The sequence below is a fragment of the Rhipicephalus microplus genome, unplaced genomic scaffold, assembly GCF_043290135.1.
Source record: "Rhipicephalus microplus isolate Deutch F79 unplaced genomic scaffold, USDA_Rmic scaffold_12, whole genome shotgun sequence".
In the NCBI taxonomy this organism is placed as follows: Eukaryota; Metazoa; Arthropoda; class Arachnida; order Ixodida; family Ixodidae; genus Rhipicephalus; species Rhipicephalus microplus.
In genome coordinates, this window is record NW_027464585.1 from 44,579,411 (window position 1) to 44,597,334 (window position 17,924).

The window sequence follows — 17,924 nt, forward strand, 5'->3', positions numbered from 1 at the left end:
TACGCCAAGTCGCTTATGAAAGTCTGGAAGCTTTTCTTTGAAATCTGATATTTTTTTTATTTTTAGCCTACAGTAACGCTCCCTGGGCAGCTGAAGATCTCTGTTTTCGCTACTCATGACATCAAGCACACAAAAAGACAGCCATACATAATTTGTAAAATGACCTTCCTTTGTCGTGCACTTTCACAATGAAAGTGGTGCATCACAAGTTGCTGCATTTCAGATGCGATGAGCACAGGCCCTATGAAAAACAACGCAAACTAACATGTGCTCAGAAACCATTGTGTGACGGCATCTGACAATGACATCTGACTCCTCTGATGGGAGTGCTAAAGCCGCATACGTATGTGGGTTTGGTTTCATGTGATTATAATGCCCAGACAATCTTTGTTCCTGTTCTCACTTTCATTTGGCTTTTTTTTCACACACCCCTTTCCCTTGCATTTTCCCCTCTAGCCAAGCTTTTGTATTCTTCTATTTCCCACTGTACTCCTGTTGGGGAAATGAATAATGCGATGAGAATATGAAAGCACAATCGCTTTTTGTTGCTTTCTTTCTGATAAAGTCAGTCCTTTCTCTACCTACAGGCCAGGGGTGAGAGAGATACCAGCTTTGTGCACTGACCTTTCCTTTCCACTTTTCTTGCTTTCGATTAGCTTTGCGTCGTTGCAGCAGGAAGTTTTTTTTTCCCCCATTTTGCTTTCTCTTGTCCGCCTGAATGCCCACATCAAGATCATAACGTTCGTTGCATAGAATCTCCGTCACTGTCGGTCGCTGTGAGAATTCGTCTTAACAGAAAAGGCCTGTTACGCGATTCGTCTTAAGCAGATTTTTTTTTTTTTTACATCAAGTCTAAGGGAAACCAAACAAGCATTCTTGTGTTGTTTGTCTTAAGCGAGAATTGGTCTTAGCAGAATTCGTCTTAATGGGAGTTGACTATGGTAATTCAAAGGAGTTGTCCCTATAGGCTAGCTCTATCAACCAAAACCCAAACACACCACTGGCCAACATCGTGGGAATCTGCTGATTGTGGCGCCATCTGCAGACAAAAAAAAAAATACTCAGTTTACAATTTTAAGTTTTCCAACGCCGCATCATGCAAGTGATACTGCAATTATGCTTGCCATTTTGCAGATGATACTTACACTCAACTGTTAGTCTAGGTGTGAGCATGCCATTCATTGCATGTACGGGAAAAGAACTTGAATTTTCATTTGTCCTGTGCACACAGCCGGCACAAGTGACGTAGGCTTTCCTTTTTCCTATTTTTACGTTTTGATATGTTTTTTATAGTGTAGTCAGCTGACCCAGTTGGTAAGGATCCATCGAAGTAAGAAACAAGACGCTGGAAGAGATGGCAAGAACAAGTGCTGGTTGTCTTCCAAGCTTTTTAATCAGAAGTACAAAGGGGTCCACTGTTAAAGAGAACACTGGAGCGCGTGTCGTCTGCTCAACGCCACCGCCGCCCAGCGGCAGCAACTAGTTTCACACAGGAGCAGTAAGCGCTGGCGCTCGTTTGTCCTCTGCTACAGTTATGGCCGCTCTTCAACTCATCGCGAAGGGCAGCCTAAGTCGCATAATCTTAAATATAGTCACTTTCTTTCGAGCTAGAATGAAAATGACGAGAATGATTTATTATCAGATAAATGTCACCTGACACATCAGTTGGATAGCAGTCTTTCGTTTGCCTTTTCGTTTGATAAGGAATTGCTCGCTTCGAGGAAGTTTTCAGGTGGCGTCAGTGAAAGACGCATGCGAATGCTTTGTTGAGCTTACGCACAGCAGCAGCTCAAATCTGCATTAGTATGCATCAAATACGCACTCTAAAAGAGATATTATTCTTTAATATATTTATGCTAGAAAAAGACTTCTCTAAAGAAGAAGTCATGCTTCTTTAACCACGAAAATTATCAATGAGGTAATCTAATTTTTTCTTAGTTTTGCAGCAGCTTTTCATCTTAACATGGTTATGCAGCCTGCGGAAGAACTTCAAGGTGCGAGGACAGCTGGCTTCGCGACGAGCTGAAGCGCGGCCAGAACTGTAGCAGACGACAAACGGGTGCCGCCAACGGTGCTCATTGCTCCTACGCGAAACTAGTTGCCGCAGCAGGCCTGTGGTGGCACCGAGCAGAGGACACATGCTCCGGTGTTCCCTTAAGCAGTGGACCACCCTTTACATATAGCTCGCAGCCGTACAGTGCATGTGAAAAAAAAAAAACTTCTGAGCCTATCTTTCATTCAAGAACCGGGCCACATCCACGGGCATATTATAAGCTGACCCGACATTTCTTTATCATAATGCCACCAACGGCTGACTGACACATGCTTGCAATAGTTTAGTGGTCTATCAACAAGTTCACATGCTTTTAGGCTTCCGTGTTTAGACAAAATCATGCACTCCTGTGTTTAGTTAGTTTGATACCCATTTCTTTTTGGTTCTACACTGCATGTCATAAATAAGGCTTACCGTACAAACTATCTTCCCCGTTTCACAAATCGCACTACACACTTTCCTCAGGCTTAAACTTGTTTCTTGAACAATACTAGTAGAACAAGGATTTCATGCTGTTCCATTTGTAGTATGCTCAGCTAGTCAAAAGAAGCACTGTTAACATGACCTCTCCCAGTACTGTTGAAAAAGTATATATGTGTGATTGTTCAGGTCCTCGAGAACTTGCTCAAAGCTCGTTGATCCCAGTAATCTATGAGTAACAAAAGCCCATAGCTTACTTCACAACTTAAATCTCTGTCACTCAGAACACTGATAAACAAGTCACAGCTTTGCCGCAAAGGCGAAGCAATGAATGTGATAGCAACAAATTGTAATGTCAAGCGAATAGCAAGCAGATCAAAACGTTCCCCGCGCTGCTTCCACAGAAATGGTGCACAATACATACTCACAGGTACAGATGAATTCTAATAAGTGTCTCAGTTGCTGCTTTGCTGTAACAAATGAGACACTTATTCACAAAAGCATGCCCTTTTGCCGCAAGTGCAGTGACTTTAGTTTAGCGGCAAGAGAAGAGAGACGTGAGACGGCGTGGAAGGCGACCGACGGGCCCGTGCCGATCTCGCCACTTTATTCTACGCCCGAAGCGGAGCCGCGGTGGCTGTCCACGTCCTATACGCCAAGTGTGCTAGCTTGTTCCAATCGTCGCGCAGCTCAAGCTAGCATAAGCTACGTGAGAGGCGCGACGCAATGATCAAGAAATGATGATAATGATCATGCACTACAGTGCTCCCCCCCTAGCGCTTTGCGCGATTTGAAGTGCATATAACATAGAAAGAGAAAGAGACTATGTACATGAACGACAATCCGCATGGTGACTGTTTGGAAAGTTCAGGTTGTCAACGTATATGGGTCATCGGGAAGCAGTAAATCTCCGGTGGGCGACACTGGGAGAAACGCAGTCAACGAAGATGAAAGCGCCGGGTCGCTGCGTTCATAGACACGTGCATCCCACAACGACGCGGCGGGACCATTCGAAAGTGCACCCGCCAGTCCGAGTAGACGCGGATGACAAACGTGCCGGCAGATGGAACCGTGGATAGAGGCTGAAGAGCTCGCACCGGCGATGTGGGCGAAAAAGTGTGAACAATCAAAGCGCACCCATCATGACTGAGCACTGAAGTTTCACAGCGGAAGCGGTGTCTCGGACAGTGCACAGGATGCCGAGCATGCTGTCGACAAGGAGCCGCAGAGCGGTCGTGCTGGTGCGGTTGTCTCTGTTGATGGAACACCGACGTCCGCGTAGCACTGCGGCCGGCATGCTGGGGCGATTGGCCGAGTCGGCGGATGCGGAAACGCCGTGCATTGCGGTTAGTCATGTGCACGGCAATTGGTTGGCCATTGCGTCGGGCAAACCTCGTAGGTGCTTGCGCCATCTTGAATGCCAAGGCTGCAACACATGGCTGTTCAGTAGGAAGCTTGAAAAAGGGCTGCTCTGTATTATGCAGAATGTGATGATTTTGCCGGCATACTGTCAAGGGCAGCAGATATGCAGTTGGACCGCACGTCGTCGCTGTTGTTACCAACGAGCTTGCGTGGCAGACTGCATCCGGCGTCAAATGCTCTGGGGAATGGTTGTGAAGCTCAGAAGACGTGAGTTTTGCTGGAGGATCGGGCGGCACACCTGCACGCGTTGAACAACCATTGGTTGTCCGCGCATGAGGGTTGGCGTGCAGGCTTGCATGATCGATGACAACCTCTACAGCATACGTGGCATGTGTAGTCTGCTCTGCCATAGGCGCACCAGGTATGTCGTCCTCAACTGGGTCGGTCATAGTCGCAGCGTTTCGGAAGTTTGGCCATGGTTGATGGCTGGTGGCTTTAACTTCGGTTGCGGCAGACTGCGAGGGTGATGCTGGTCGCTGCTGGCAGGACACAAAGAGCGTTGGGGTTCATAGAGAGTCGCCTTCAAACATCGTAGACGGAGAACGTTCTGCGAACGGGAGGTGACTAGCGAGCGTGAAGATATCCGTAGTTTTGGCAAACTCTGAGGCAAGCAGCGATGTAGCCGTCGTAGAGCCTGGCATGTCCGAAGAGTTGTGGTCAGTAGATGTCAGAGAAGACGTGGGGTTGGCGAGAGTGCCTGAGGGACCACCGGCCAAGGACTTCGAAAAAATGCACCTCATGGCGGCCTGGTTGTTGGCGGTCCAATTGTCTTGAAGAACCTCGACGAATTTCGTGGCTGACTGGTCGCATGCAGCATGAATGTCTTGAACCTCGTCGAATAAGCAGTCGTACGCAGGATTCGCATTGCTAGTGGCTGGACGAGAGGTTGTAGGAGAAGTAGTCGGGGAAGTTAGGTGGCGGTCATTGGAGAGTTTCGGGCCGGAGGGCACCGCACGCTGCGACGCAAGGAAAACCTGGAAATCGCGGGTGAACGGAAGTGGGCGGTAGATGAGGCCAAAGGAGGACAGCACCGCAGAGTAGAGGTCGTCGTAAGGCTGCGGGCTGGAGCTTGAAGCGCCAGAGAGATGACGCAGCTCTACCGGAAGGGCGTCAAGAAGAATGGCGTGCATCAGTGGCTGGTCCGCGACGGCATTCACCGCAAGAACGACGTCGAGCTGCATAAACCATACCTTGGGGTAGGTCGATTGGAATGGCAGCACTGGCGGACAGAGTCGCGGGAACATAGCAGCCGATGGCGCATCGAAGGGCGCGTTCTCCGGGTCACCACTTTAGCGACGAGAGAAGAGAGAGACGTAAGACAGCGTCAAAGGCGGCCGACGGGCTTGTGCCGATCTCGCCACTTTATTCCAAGCCTGAAGCGGAGCGGCAAAGGCTGTCCATGTCCGACACGCCAAGTGCGCTAGCTTGTTCCAATCCTCGCACAGCTCGAGCTAGCATAAGCGGCGCGAGAGGCGCGGCGCGGTGATCAAGAAATGATGATTATGATCATGCACTACATTAGCGTTCCCAGTAACTACAACAGAATCGTCCCAGTGAAAGCTAAAGGCATACAATTTTCCCCACCGCAAGATAAGCGCCTGCACGGGTGATCGTCCACTTTTTCTTCCCAGAGCCAGATTAACAGTGCGCAAGGCCCAGTTAAAATATCTAAGGGGGGTCCCACCCCCCTTGCCCCGCTCTCTTTCTCTCCCGCTTTGCCACCTGCTCATGCTTGAGACTTGACAATTTTTAGATTTAGCTGCAAAGAACACAAGCCATATTTATTCTAAGCCTTTCTGGAGTGTTTATTATCACCTGGGCATTTCATTTTTGCAGAGCATGTAGATTGTCATTGTAATAATAATAATTAACTATATCAATATAGTCAGACACATGGACAGTATTAAAATTTGTCTGGTTCGTTAGGTCATCCTGAACGAAGAATAAAATGTGCGAGAAGTTACAACAAAATGTGGGCACGGCGAGACGACAGCGACCATGTTGCTGACCACGAAGTTCTTCTTCGTTGTACAGGTTTCGCTGCTGACGGTCACAGGATTACTGAGCACGAATGACACGTGCGCGCCGCCAGTTGACACCATCTACCTTTCCGTGGCAGATCTGCATGTGCGGACGCCGATACTGACCTTCTGTATGGACGCTCCGACGCAGCGACAGTTGCGCATGTCCATGACATCAGGGACCGAGGCTATAAAGCATCCACTGCAGCATTTCTTCGACAGTGGGCACGGCGAGACGACAGCGACCATGTTGCTGACCACGAAGTTCTTCTTCGTTGTACAGGTTTCGCTGCTGACGGTCACAGGATTACTGAGCACGAATGACACGTGCGCGCCGCCGGTTGACACCATCTACCTTTCCGTGGCAGATCTGCATGTGCGGACGCCGATACTGACCTTCTGTATGGATGCTCCGACGCAGCGACAGTTGCGCATGTCCGTGACATCGGCGACCGAGGCTATAAAGCATCCACTGCAGCATTTCTTCGACAGTGGGCACGGCGAGACGACAGCGACCATGTTGCTGACCACGAAGTTCTTCTTCGTTGTACAGGTTAGCTACTAAACATAAAAACTAGTGATGAAGTCATATTAGTAGTTGTGCCGTGCCCAAGATCCTGTTTAAGTATTGCATATGAGTGCTATTGTGCATGCAAAATGTTACTCTGTGGTGACGTTGAGACAAACCCAGGACCCACGAACGCTGATTTATTACACAGTATTCTTCAGGGCCAAGCAGATATGAAGGCTGAAATACTGCTATTAAAATCGATGAGCGAACAAATAATGTGCGACATGGACCTGCGATTTCGAGCAATTGAAGCCAAACTACAGGAAATTAAAGATAAATCACCGGAAGTTGCAGCTCTTGAATCTACTGCAGCTTTTTTTAAAACTGTGCTGTCATGGCAGAGCTCCAAGTTAACTGATCTCGAAGACCGAAGCCGTCGGGCAAACCTTATCATTCATGGTGTTCTCGAAAACACAAATGAAAATGACACCTGTCTTCGAACTGCTGTTGTAACCGATATATTCGAGAAAACATAGGGAGTGAAGTGCAAGTCCATAGCCCGCATTCACCGTCTTGGCCGCCAAGGTAGTCGTAGGCCTGTCATAGCTTACTTTCAAGATTATCTGGAGAAACAAGAAGTCTTAAAGAATTCAAATAAATTGAAGGGCTCCAATATTTATGTGCAAAATGATTATAGCCAGTGCACGCTGCGCAAGCGCCGCCTGCTTTGGGAAAGTGCAAAAGCTGAACGCGACAGCAGGAAACGGGTTACTCTTATTCACGACAAGATCAAAATTGATGGCAAACTATTTGGCTGGAATGAATCCAAAAATGTGCGTGTAGCTCTTAATCCGCAAGCTACAGGTTCTGATTGACCCGCTCGACAGTGTGTGTCCAAAAGTTTGAGAGTGCTTAACGTAAACACGCAAAGCCTGACAAATAAAGTTGACAAGCTCGAGTACCTTCTACTCACCTACGACCCTCACATTACAATAATCACAGAAACCTGGCTGCACGAAGGTATAAATGATTCGGTACTAATTCCTCCGAGATATCAAATCTTCAGACGTGACCAGCCAACAAGAGGTGGTGGTGTAGCAATAGATCTCAAAGATTGTATTAGTGCTCGGCCCCTTCAACAAATTCATGAGCACGAAAGTTTATTCCTTAAGGTAAGCTGCTGGGGCCATCACTTCACTGTATGTGCCATCTACAGACTACCCTCTTCAACACACGAGAGAGAGAGAGAGAATAAAATGAGGGAAAGGCAGGGAGGTTAACCAGAAAATCGAGCATCCGGTTTGCTACCCTGCACTAGGGGAAGGGGGAATGGGGAAGAAAGCGAAGAGGGAAATAGACGCGCACGAAAAAAAAAAAGAGGGGGGGGGGGTGCTACAGTCTATACAATAGGCCGCTGCCTTGCAAAAAGTTCAGTAAGGCCTTCACTGATTTTCTGTGAGCACACAAATCATGTCGTCTTTCCAGCACTGATTGTTCAGACAAAGATCTGTCGTCAAGGCGAGCTAACGCAGCAGCTAGTTGCCGTCTTTGCTCGCTGTAACGAGGGCAGTGACAGAGAACGTGCTCTATAGTTTCATCGCTGCCGCAATGACCGCAAGCAGCACTGTCTTTCATGCCGATTCGGAAGGCGAAAGCTTTGGTGAAGGCGACACCAAGCCATAGTCGGCAAAGCACCGTTGTCTCGAGTCGGGAGAGTCCAGACGGAGGCCGGAGTCGACGAGACGTGTCCAGTCTACGCAGTCGCGTGTGCCGTAAGCACTCGGTGTTCCACAGAGATTTTAGTTCTGCATTAGCGATTTTTCGGATGGTCATTGCAGCATCAGTCCTTGAAAATGGTATAGATTTTTCTTCACCATCTTCGTGTGCTGATCGGGCAGCTGCATCGGCATGTTCGTTGCCCAATATGCCGCAGTGACTTGGAAGCCACTGCAACGTGATTCTGTGTCCTTCGTTGAAGAGGTGGTGAAGCAGCTCTCTAATTTCCAGCACTAGTTGTTCATGAGGTCCCCGGCGTAAGGCGAATATCAAACACTGTAGTGCTGCCTTAGAGTCCGTGAACACGCTCCATTTCTTGGCTTCTTGGTGTTTAATGACTTGAATTGCGCTACGTAGAGCAGCAAGTTCCGCAGCTGTCGATGATGTCTGGTGGGATAAACGAAACTTCACGGTTGTCGCTGTTGCAGGAAAGATCACCGACCCTGCAGACCCATCCACTTTAGTTGAAGCGTCAGTATATAGATGAGTATGTTCACTGTATTTCTCATATAACAAGAGAAGAGAAAGCTGCTTAAGCACTGGAGACGAGAGCCGGGCTTTTGACCCTATGCCTGGAACCGTGAGTTCAACATGTGCATAGGTCATACTCCATGGGGGAGTTGAAATCCTCGATGGAGTTGTATATCCCGTAGGAATGCGTGTGCGATATGACAAGACTGTCTGGCAAAATGAGGCGCGATGTCGGGCTTCTGGCAGTGAAGCTAGATGATGGGCAGGGGCACGAGTAAGATGCCTCACGTGTGCTCTGAGCACTTCCATCATGATATGCGTCTTTAGCGGGTAGTCATTAGCGATCTCGATTGTCTCAGCTGTTGATGAACATCGCGGTAGCCCCAGACAAACTCGCAGAGCCATGGCCTGGATGCTTTCGAGAGTCCGAATGTTGGTTCTACAGGTGTTGGTCAATACAGGCAAACTGTAGCGCAAATAGCCAAGAAAAAGCGTCTTGTACAATTGCATCATTGCATGTACTGAAGCCCCCCAGGTTTTTCCTCCGAGATACTTGAATAAGTTACCAATTTCTGTCAGCCTCTTCTTCAAGTGGGCCACATGTGGGCCCCAGCAGAGGTCTCTATCAATGAACATGCCTAGAAATCTGTGCGTCCTGACATATGGTATGACTTGGCCATCGATTGATATAGCGTATGGTCTCATTGGCTTTCGACTAAACGCAATCAATGCACATTTCGCTGGCGAGATTTTCAGACCCTGGTCCTTGAGGTACACTGATACCAACGTCACAGCTTTCTGAAGTCTTGCGCGTACCTGAGGTCTTGTCACGCCAGATGTCCAGACGCAGATGTCGTCAGCGTACAGGGATAACTTGACCACACTTGGTAGCCGTTCTACAAGACCAATGAGAACGAGGTTGAAGAGGGTTGGACTCAAGACGCCACCTTGCAGGACTCCACGATGCGTTGGGTGTTGGGAAGTTGGACCATCTGCATTGTTCACAAACAAGGTCCGCCCTTGTAAATAACTGCATGTCCAACAATACAGTTGTCCGCCTAGGCCCACTGACTCAATGGCTTCGAGGATGGCATCATGTAGAACCTTGTCGTATGCTCCTTTTACGTCAAGGAACATGGCTGCAGATAGTCGTTTAACTGCCTTTTGTTGCTGGACATATGTGACGAGATCTATAACATTGTCGATCGAACATCGGTGACGGCGAAAACCAGCCATGGCGTTCGGATATATCTCATAGTATTCCACATACCATTCAAGCCTGGCCAAGATCATTCTCTCCATTAACTTTCCTACGCAACTTGAGAGTGCGATCGGTCGGTAAGAGGCAATGTCCAGGGGAGATTTGCCAGGCTTAAGGATCGGTACCAAGCGGCTAATCTTCCAATCTTGTGGAACGACGCCAGCTTGCCAGGAATCGTTAAGGAGTGCTTCTCGTGCCCGTTTACCAAGGTTGCACAGCATCTTGTATGAGATGTCATCCGGGCCAGTTGACGACGACTTATTACATAGGACGAGCGCCGCATCGAGCTCCTGTGATGTAAACGGTAGATCCATGCGTGGGTCTCGTGAGTGAGGGATATGATTCACTGTATGTAGGCTTGTGTACGCTGTCTGGCCCACGGTCATAGCACAGAAATCTTCTGCTACCTCAATTTCATGCCGGCGATGAAAAAGTGCAAGGGCTTTGAAGGGAAAACGCTGCTCTGGAACAGAACGTAGGCCTCGCACAATTCTCCATATCTGAGACAGTGGTTTATGAGGATCTAGCGACGCACAAAATTTCCTCCATCGTTGCGTGTCTAATTTGTCAAGGCGCCGTTGTATCTTCTTTTGGATGCGCCGGGCTGTCCGTAGATCGTCTGTGGAATTGGTGCGTCGGTATCGTCTTTCGGCACGACGGCGTATTGCACGAAGTCACTCCAGCTCGAGGTCATATTCAGAGTACTTCGAAGAGCATATTATTGTGCGCATAGTCGCATGTGCAGTTTCCTTAATAGCTTGCTGAAGACCATTGGACAGGCCTTATTCACAAGCATCCTCAAGTTGAATTTTGAACACACTCCAATCTATTTTTTGTGTTGTGGTAGAGGAGTACGTGTTCGAAATACCTTTAATCTTCAGGTAAGTGGGGATGTGGTCGCTTCCGCGTGTTTCAATGTCTAAAAACCACTTTACCCGTGTAGCAAATCAGCGTGAAACAAAGGACAAATCAAGGCAGCTGCTATATGTAGTGCCTCGTAAAAACGTAGGACTGGCGTCATTCAGAAGGACGAGACCATGGCTGGAAACCAATGATGCTAGACGTCGTCCCGTTGAATTAAGCCTTGAGCTTCCCCAGATGGGATGATGCGCATTGAAATCCCCAGTGATAACCCACGGACCCGGATGTGCCATTAATATGCCGTCTAGTTTGTTGGCGTCGAAATGACTTGATGGGGATATATACACGCCTAGAAGTGCGAATGTCACCTTTCCTTTTTTAACAGACAAGCACACATACTGATTGTCGTCGTGAGGTTGCACTGGCTGGACGACGTAAGTAAGCTTTCGGCGAATAAATACAACAACCTTGCTACTTTCGATGTCACTTGAAGAGAAAAACGACTCATAGCCGGATAATCTGATTGGGTGCGACAATTTCGGTTCACATATAATCATGATAGGAAATCGGTACAGATGAACAAACTGGCGAAAATCAGATATGCGAGATCTCAGACCTCTTGCGTTCCACTGAAAAATCGACGCTTCTCTGACCTTCTGACGGAACGACTTGTGATTGTCGGCCATGGCTTTACTGGAGGCTTGCAAGGACCGGACTCAACGCGTCCAGCACCTGTAGGCCGCTCCTAGCAGTTGGCGTATCGATGCTTCTCAGAAGACTTCTGATGACACTCACAATGGATCGCAGCATAGGAATAATTTGACGATCTGCTGTTGGACCTCGTCATCAGCAGCATTGGCTTTCACGGGGAGCAGAGAGCGGGAAGGCTGCTCGGAAGGCCGTGCGTTTGCAAGCACCGGCCAGTCTTCAGGGGAGAGAGGCTTCGCCGGTAGAGGTATTCTTGTACTCTCTGGCTTTCTACTGGATGTTGATGGTGGTGTAGACCAAAGTGGTGCATGAATATCACCATGACTGGAGCGCTTCCGTCGGTGGCGACGTCGACGCCGGATTTTCTGTGAAGCTTCTTTATGGGTGGAGTTATCCCTGACCATTTCTTTCAGGATACCCATTTCTTTCTTGAGTCTTGGGCATTCCTTAGACGTGGCCTCATGCGTACCTCGACAATTGCCGCACCTATAAGTTGTTGCACAACAGGTGTCTACCGTGTGCGTCTCTGCGCACCGGGGGCATACGGTAGAGTTCGCACAGACGCCCTTGACATGACCGATCTTGAAACACTTGTGGCACTGAAGCGGCTTTGGGACAAAATGCCGTACCACATGCCGGAAATGTCCCACCTTGACGTGCGTAGGGATTGAGTCGCCCTCAAAGACTATCTTAACGCAGCGGCTGTTCCCGAGGCGGCTTATATGCTTGATGACCACTCCATCGTACACCGGTTTTATCAGAATGGGTAGATCCGTGTTTGGGATTGCCAAGTCAATGTCGTAAATGACACCTGCAGTGCAGGTCCCACTCATCGGTACGACCGCTCGTACTTTGACATCTCCAAACTCTGTCATCATTCGAAGCTTCTCCAGCGTGCCTGCATGTGTTGTGTCAACAGCTAAAACGTTCTTACGTGTGTTTAGCCGGACCTCTTTGATTTCATTCTGTGCTATTCCCTCAAGAACATTGGAAATGGCTTGCCTGTTCAATTTTCGAAGGCTGGCGGAAGGATCCACGGGCATGAAGAGAATGGTATGCGGCCAGCATTCACTCCTTGCCTTCACGGTTGACGTGCTTGCTGGTGATGACGTCTTGATGAGCCTCCTTTTGGCCTTGCGGCTCATCACAGACACGAAGCTGCCATCTGATGAGTCGTCGCCGTTGACTGAGTAGATGTCCGTGTCTTCACTGGAGCTGCACCAAGAGCCTCGTTTCCTTGCGGAGCTTACAAATGTTGAGCTGTAGCCAGACGGGCCAGCAGTTCGTTCTTCATCCATGGGCACGAGAGCAGGAGCATCTCTTGAGCCGTCGCTGGTGATGGACCATGAGCCTTGAGCCACAGAAGAGCTTGAGGGCGCTGACATTTGAACACGTGGGCCTGTAGAAGTCGCCGCTGCCATCGCCACAAGGCGGGACGCAGAGAGCGTCCCAGGAATCGTGGAAAATATAACGAAAAACAGTTAGTAGTGACAGACGCGTTCTATCACTAAGTAACTTCGTCGTCGTCCTTATCGTCCCAAAACCTTCAACACACGAATATCTGTCTAGACTATATGACCACATGTGCACGTTTAAAAATGATCGTCTGATTCTTGCAGGTGATTTTAACTTGCCCAATGTTGACTGGCGCGTTCCATGCTCTGGCTCTGATGTAACGATGTTAAACCCTCTCGCTGACATTGCCTTGATGTGCGATCTTGTGCAGATTGTTAATGAGTGCACCAGAGAGGCTGGAAACACCCGTTCTACACTCGACTTAGTCTTTTTAAATTCCGATGTATGCAAATACACGGTCTCTATTGAAGATGGCATTTCCGACCATAAAGCAGTATTTTTATCCTTCGGTATTGGTGAAAACAAAGCACACCGACAAGAGACCAGACATGTCATTAAGGATTACTCGAAGGCGGATGACCAGGCCATTTTGGATTATCTGTGGTTTTTATGTGATAAACTTTCTGATGATGTGTCGATCGCCTGGAACGAAATAAAAACTGCGATACATTACTGCACTGATAAGTTTGTGCCAAGCAAACGGGTTAGGAAAAACCGAAATAACCCATGGATTACTAGAGATATCATACATTTGCACCGCAAGCTAAAACGAGCTAGAAAAAAGAAAAAAATACCCTGCAGACTTATCTCGTTGAAGGCCCAGCTTGCAACTCGGCTAAGCGAAGCTAAGGCAAGATACTTCAACCACTCGCTTCCTAACTTTTTGAAAACTAACCCGAATAGATTCTGGCGGTACTTGAGCGATGCGCACAAAACACCGACCGAGATATCAGTAAATGGCTGTATTGTTAACGATCCAGTCAAAATTGCAAACCAATTCAATCAGTATTTTCACTCAGTATTCACTCAGGGAGATAATGCTGACACAAAAATTTTTTCTCTGTCTACTATATCTGCCGATTTCATAACTGTCGAAGGTGTCCTTTCACTGTTACTGAATGTTAAGACTAAATCTTCCGATGGTCCCGACGGCATACCTAATGCATTTTTGCAACGTTACGCCGAACCTATCGCGCATGTCTTCACCCATATTTTTCGTCTTTCGTTTCATAATTCAATTCTTCCCGATGATTGGCGTACGACACGTGTTATTCCCGTGTTTAAAAAAGGTGATCGCTTAAATGTTGAAAACTACCGGCCAATATCAATAACTTCCGGTCCTTGTAAACTTCTTGAGCATATCATCACGCATTACATAATGTAATTTCTTGAAGGAAACAGTATTCTGACTCCTTTCCAGCATGGTTTTAGGAAGGGCCTCTCGACTACCACTCAACTTGTCACCACAATTCACGACTTGGCAATGGCACTTGATAAGGACGACCAAATAGACGCCATCTTCTTAGATTTTAGAAAAGCTTTCGACTGTGTTTGCCATAGTAAATTACTCACCAAACTTTCAAACATTGGCCTACCCATTACTGTAATTAATTGGATCCGCTCCTACCTTACCAGCCGCAAACAGTTTGTCCAGGTCTAGGGCTGCTGCTCTGGGGTTCTACCTGTAACCTCGGGAGTTCCACAAGGCAGTGTCCTTGGCCCTGTCTTGTTTCTCATCTTTATCAATGACATCGTTTCATGTGTTGACACCTCCGCCATAAGCCTAAAGCTTTTTGCAGATGACTGCATTCCTTACAAGCCAATTAAAAGTGAAAGGGACCAAGAGTGCTTGCAGAACAACCTAAATTCTCTCTCCGATTGGTGCCATACCTGGTCGATGGAGTTAAACATTAGTAAATCGGTCTAAATGCGTATCTCAAATAAAATTACCCCTTTTGCATCACGCTACACCTTAAATAATAATTCGTTGATCGAAGTGAGCAATTTTAAATACTTGGGAGTCAATATTACCAATCGACTGTCGTGGAGTAACCACATTGACGACGCTTGTTCCTCCGCCTCTAGAAAGCTAGAGTTTCTTAGACACAAACTAAAAAACGCGCCAACTCAGATCAAACTTCTTGCATATAATACACTTATTCGACCCCGTCTAGAGTACGCATGCGTAGCCTGGGACCCGTATTTAAAAAAGAATGTTTATAAACTTGAAATGGTCCAGAGGAGAGCGGTAAGATTCATCTATAATGCCTATCACAATCTTGATTCACCTTCATCACTTATGGCTATCAACAACATTCCGCTCTTGAAACAGCGTAGAACTATCGCCAGACTCAAGTTTCTTTTCCTGCTTCGTGATCATCAGTTTAATATCGATCCCAGTAAATACATCTCTCCCTCTTCTTCCAGAAAAACCAGGCATGCTCACAATCATGATCTGACACCTTACTTTGCACGTACTAACCTTTTCAAACATTCTTTTTTTCCGAGAATTATTAGCGAATGGAATGCACTGCCTTCAAATGTTTTTCCTGAACGTGGCATTCCCGACTTTGAAAACTACATGCATCTTTTGTGTAATCAACACTGTTGATATTTCAATGCTAGATAACCTCATCTTATTATTTCAACTCTGTAGCTTTACTTTTTTGTGCTTGAAACTATTTCTAGAAGTTTTTTCACTTTTTTTTCTAGATATGTATAACTAAGCATTCTATTTAGTATGACTTGTTTTTCAGTAGCCTTGTGTATTCTAACTTGCTGTATAACTTGTTCGTTTTTTTTCGCTATGCTCCCTGTTTGTGCCCCTCCTGCTTGGTCTACAGACTGCAGTATGTAATAAATAAATAAAAATACATAAATAAATAAAATAAAGGAACACATACGACACTTAGTATTGTAGTCCAAGCACTAAGTGTGTTTCTTCCATTCGTCTTAACCTATAGCTCTTCAAGCGTTTGTTACCCTTATTTCAAGAAAGGGCATCTTCCCTAGAAAGTCAGGGAGTGCTTTTATGAAAAATAGCTTCCTCTATCTGGTTTAGCTCCACTAATTCGGTAGCGCACCCTTTGGTTGCCTTTGTGTGAGCACTGTTGATGTTGACAGGTGGGCCTTTTTCAGGAACTGTTCGCATGTGCTTTCAGTAAATAGGCTACCTATTGTCTGGGTACTTTTGATTTCATACAACAACACACATCAGCTCTTCTAAGGTAGCATTTAGATATAGTGCTTTTATGCATACTGTTTATGCCTACTGATCACAACAAGTAATACAGATGGCTTAAATAAATATTTTCAATATGCGAAGGGAGTGGGACAGATCTTTCGGAAAAGGGAGCGCCTATGAAAAATGGCACTTTCACAAAAACCTTTTTAATGAAACTCAGAAAATGACCACACATATTTTCATTTATGCATAAATCATTCACTTTTCAACATGTAATAGGGTTACACTTTTGCAGGTGATTTTCACTTTCATCGGGCATCAGCGCATGGACCATATTACAAACAGGAACAACTCTCTATGCAACTTCGCATTGTGTGTTGGGCCATAGCTACTGAAATCCTCGTCAGCCAGTTCTATGTGTCCATTCGCTGAATCAGCTCCTTCCCTCTACATGATACATGGTCTTGGGCGAGTAAAAGGTTTTTACCACAGACTGAAGTACTGTAAGCTGACTTCAAGATTATGCATGTTAGGCACCGAACAACCTCTTATAAGCATGTTGTGATGAGATGTCCTGACATGGCTGGGAAGATGATGAAGCGGCGTCGAAACACAAGAGCACGCGCAATAGAATAATTGGTGCCCCCATCTTGGACGTCGCCTCCCTGCCCTTGCACATGTGCTGTGTGCACAACAAGAAAGGAGCAACAGGCCACGTTAGCCGATCAGACAAAGCCAGAAGCTGGAGCGAAGAAAATGCGTTAGCCTGGCGGAACGTCAACGTTCAGGAGGCCAACATTGTCAGGAAATACCACATCTGACATCAAAGGCCAAAAGACTCCGCACACGGCACGTCTCCTGCTCCGGCCCCCCGTGGACGCAGCACCTGCGACAACCCACTTGGCTTTCTCGTCCGACAGCATCCCCGCCGCCGTAGTTGCTTCGTCGGTACCTAAATGCGTGAACACGTCGTTTGTTTGAACTGATTGGATTCTAAAGACGCTTTGCCATTTTATATCGCTAGCTGTGCTTTGTACTCGTACAGTTTGATTTCTTGTGTGCTTGAATATGTTTGTTTCGTGCTACTTGCGTCCTAAACCTTGATGATGATGAGTGGTTTTTAATGGTGCAAGGGCCAATTGATGGCCAAAGAGCGCCATTTCAAAAGACTAGAAATGTGAACAATGATATGATGCGTGGCTGTAAAGGGGCTTTGAAAGTCTTCGCGCTAACGCAGGTAAAAACATGGAAGTAATAAAATCATGACAGTGGCATGAGATATGTGCAGTGAAAGTGGATGGCAAAATGTCATGATGATAAAACCATGATGGAGATGTAGTCATCGCAGCCACGACCACGATACAGAGGTCGTGCTACGGGTCATCTCGAAATATCGGGTGAAAGCTATGAACATCTTTTAAAAATGTGAAAAGTGATTGCAGTTTAAAAAGCGGATCCCTACCGATGAGCATCCCAGGGTGTAGTGGAAGCTGCTGTCGGTAGGGCAGTAAAAAATGCTTTTTTCTTAGAGCATCTAGCTCATTGCACTGGACGAGAATGTGGAGAACACTAAGTGATTCTCCACATCTCTCACAATATGGTGCATCGCTACTACAAGGCAGCTCTAAACCTCCCTGTCACTACCTCTACCACTAAGCTCTTTGCCACAGGCCTCTTCCATCCATTACGTTCTCTTATTTCTCTGCACCACGACTCTCAGATTGCCCATCTTTCTCTCACTCGTCTAGAACAATGGCTATTAGCCCAAGCCGGTATCCCTCACATTCCCGTTTCCGTTCCCACCTTGCCTTCTGTCGCTAGCACTGCTGCTTCTAACCTTCGCATCCTTCCCTTCCCATCCAATATGTCTCCCATTCTTC

The 17,924-nt window shown here is 47.0% G+C and overlaps 1 protein-coding gene across 7 annotated transcripts in view; it reads right to left on the reverse strand.

The window, feature by feature from the left end:
- Nucleotides 1–17,924, reverse strand: part of LOC119166781 (methylthioribose-1-phosphate isomerase) — a 373,314-nt gene that overhangs the window by 208,710 nt on the left and 146,680 nt on the right. The window lies entirely within an intron of this gene.